Raw genomic sequence first — 3,930 nt, forward strand, 5'->3', positions numbered from 1 at the left:
GTACAGATGTCACCTCTTACCGCTCAAAGCGTCACCTCCACTCAATACAAGGAATGACATTTATATTTCTGTCAGTGGAACAGAAAATAAGATCATTAAGCAAGGACTGATTGAAGGACCCTGCAAAAGTTTGCAGCTTACTTAAGCAAGTTTCCTCTTGGAAACATGTATCAGGATGTTAGAAGGAAGCCGATGAATAGCTCAATGTGTTCATTTTCCCAGAAAACAGCAGGGGTTATTATTGAGCAGACACCATTTTAACCCATTTTCAAAGAGACAATTTCAAGGAGAGAAAGATTGCTTTAAATTTTACACAATATGGGCATCTGATTCGGATGTCTCCTGGACAGATTTGTTACACGCATGTCCCACCGGCAGGAGATTGAGAGAGATTGTCTCTCGGCTGGCCTGAGAATGCCTTGGGATCCTACTGGAGGAGCTAAAGGAAGTGGCTGGAGAGAGGGAAGTCTGGGCTTTACTGCTAAAGCTGCTGCCCCCGCAACCCGACCACGGATAAGTGGTAGATAATGGATGGATGGATGCAGTTCAAGAAACCTCTGTAATTGGGATCAGCAATATCTACTTGTATAAATGGACTAAAGCCGAGATTCAGCATGATTCAGTAGTAGAGTGGTCGCCTCGCAACCCTGAGGTTGTCGGTTCGATCCTAGGCCTTTGTGACCGTGTCAACGTATCCTTGAGCAAGACACTGAACCCTCAGTTGCTCCTGATGCTGCGTCATCATTAAGTGAGTGAGTAGTCAAAATGCTCTTGATGCTCTTGCAAGTTTGTAAGGTGGAAAAGCGCTTTATAAATGAAGTACCGTACCAGTACCAAATAGGAACATAGCTTTCCGTGCTTTGTCTCGCCCCTCACCTAGAACCTGTTTACCGTGGGTGACCCTGCTAGGGGCATAAAGCCCCAGACAACATAGTTTCTAGGATCATTGGGCCAAAATGAGTTTCCTCCACAGGGTTTCCGGGCTCTCCCTTAGAGGGGGTGAGAAGCTTGGTCATCCGGGAAGGACTCAGAGTCGAGCTGCTGCTCCTCCGCTATGATAGGAACCAGTTGAGGTGGCTCAGGCATCTGGTTCGGATACCTCCTGGACGCCTCCCTGGAGAGGTGTTCCGGGCATCTCCCACCGGCGGGAGGCTCCGGGGATGACCCAAGATATGCTGCAGAGACTTTGTCGCTTGGCTGGCCTGGGAATGCCTTAGGATCCCGCCGGAGGAGCTGGTTGAAGTGGCTGAGGAGAGGGAATTCTGAGTTTCCCTGCTAAAAGCTTGCTGCTTCCGCGACCCGACCCCGGATAAGCGGTACAAAATGGATGGATGGATCATATAGCTTGCTGTAGGGGATATTTTCCAGACCCATACATGATTGGTTAAAACCAGCGATATAGAGAGACCATATTTAAAAAATAACGGAGTTAGTGAATGAAGTGCTGATCATTGCCAAAATCCTCACAGTCTTTGCATGTTACTTCTTCTTATGCCCATCTGCTTCTTCAATTACAATGACGCCAAGTTCTTGAAGTCCAAAGAAGAAGCTAAAGGTCAATAGCTCTGCTGGCACCTTCTCTGTGCTCTACAGGTGACAGTTTCTGCCGAAACACGACCAAGCCTGTTTGTTTCGGCTCGCAAGGGCGGAGCAGCCTTGTCAGCTTGATGTCTACCAGTATACACTCCAGCAATCAGGGCTGACGTGCCAAACAAACAGATGAAGTGAGCGACGAGAGACGCTTCCCCGTCGTGTCTTCCCAGATGTGACTGCCAACAGATGCAACGGTGCTGCCGCTGCTTGACAAAGTGTGACGGGGCGGCGCGTGTGTGTGTTTTTGGGGACACCGTAGTAAGCGCATGATCACGCACAAGATAATGTTTGTCAGCAGCAACAGCGCTGTCACTGTGAACGGGAGGCGAAAAACAGACAAGTGGGGTTGATTTCACGCTGTTGTCATGCATAGTATATCGGTGCGGGGAGTCGATACAAAATGGAGGTTGATCTGCACACTGCAAGGTCAAAATCCTATTAGTTAAATTGAATTGTTCCAATGATTTCTGTCTTATAGGCCACATCTCTCAAATCTACGGCCATCCGCATGGCAGCACTGCATGCTGGTTAACTGAGTTCTTGGCTTTGAGCAGCTCCAGGGAATGGAGCGAGGGAGTATCTGTATCCAGGTAATTACAGTCTGAGGGGGTACAGGGGGGTCCACTGTGATTACACATCAGCCCTGTAATGGATTCAACACTTTTATAACGGAGGGATAGCGCGGCGTGCCTTGGCTTCCCGCGGCCGAGGCGAGGGACGGCGGCTACGTGGGAGCGGGCAAGGCGGGGCGGGGTTGCTAGGTACATCTGCAAGATGGATTACGTGGGGTTTGCCGAGTTCAACATTGACACAGATTCATCGTAAATCATTATGCCTGGGACCTGGAGTGATTTCTGCATTAGGAGCAGAAAATGGAGTTCAGCCAGTCAATGAGGGAGGGCATATTTCACATCAATCACCTCCACACTCTCATGTTACCAAGGCTTAAATCTCACTTACACTGTTACCAGTAGGGTTCAATGGCTATGATGGCAATCAGCAAGACACTGACTGCACTAACAATACCCTACTGACTCCGCAGAGGACATTTATTTCCAGTGAATTATACGGGAAATGAATTGGACAGAATTAAGCGCTCATATTGGATGTTTGGATTGCAGTTTGCCGAGAAAGTTTGAAATTGATTCGGCCAACTTTTAAAGTTGACCTCTCACGGATGGCGCACTACGCTGTAGCCATTTCGATATTACTGAGAGCCAATGTTCCCTTATATACTTCCATCTTGCAGCTCTGACGCCACCCATCCTTAAAGTCTGCCGACCACATTTACGTGCACTTCTGCTCACCCCTGGGAAGTGAAAATAAATTGGTCTTGTAAATTTGATACACCACACAGTACAGTGTTGTTAACAACACTGACAAATTTGAATTATTAAAAAAAATAGCCAAGTACAGTATGTAAAATAAAGCTTCAAAATTGTGAAAAATGAAGCTGGTCTCATTGCTTTCACACGCTGTGAGCCGAGTGGTTTTGTAAATTGTGGCAAGATGCATTTTTGGGGTGTAAGTGTAGTGGCAGAAAAGTGCCAAGTAGTTCCAACCAGAGTTGGGGAATCTAGGTCCAGAGACTAAAAACCCTGAAACAGTTTGGCTTTACACTGGTGTATCTCTTCAACAGGTGGAGACAAGCTTGTTTACCTGCCAGTTGAGATGAAGCACCTGTTGCTAAAACCAATGTGTGGCAGGGTTTTTACTTTCTAGACCTGGATTCTCCATCAGTGTCACACTTTTTCTTCCACAAAACTTCTCAGTCTATGCACATGCTTTCAGTAATTATCCTCAAACATGTACAATATATTATATTTAGAAACAAATCTGTCATACCAAAAACGCAGAATAACAAACATAATGTAGTGTTATTATAACATGTGATGGTATTGTTATTGTAAACATTTATGTATTTATACAGTATATAAAATGCCATCATGGACTCGTACGCAATGTAAAATAGGCCAAAAATAATGAAAACATGTAAACAGGAAGACTCGCTCACTCCCGAGGTATAACGCAACAGAAATTAATCAATGGTGATTGTTTGTGTATATCTGTGCTTAATGTATTTAGTACTGTACACATTGAACGAAAATCTTACCTGATGACTGGCTTTGTTTTTTTAACTTTTGTTTTTTTGTGTGACTCTTTTTAATTTTTTATTAATTAATCAACTTACTTATGTGATTGGTGTTTGTAAAGAAATGTAGGAAATGTGATTTATTCCAAGGAGGCAAGGCAGGAAAGAAGCTCCGAAGGAATCCGGATATGATGAAAAGTTCTCGGCTCTCCTCTCTAGAAAACACACACTCACACCCACACACA

This window comes from Vanacampus margaritifer, chromosome 15, assembly GCF_051991255.1.
Source record: "Vanacampus margaritifer isolate UIUO_Vmar chromosome 15, RoL_Vmar_1.0, whole genome shotgun sequence".
Taxonomy (NCBI): Eukaryota; Metazoa; Chordata; class Actinopteri; order Syngnathiformes; family Syngnathidae; genus Vanacampus; species Vanacampus margaritifer.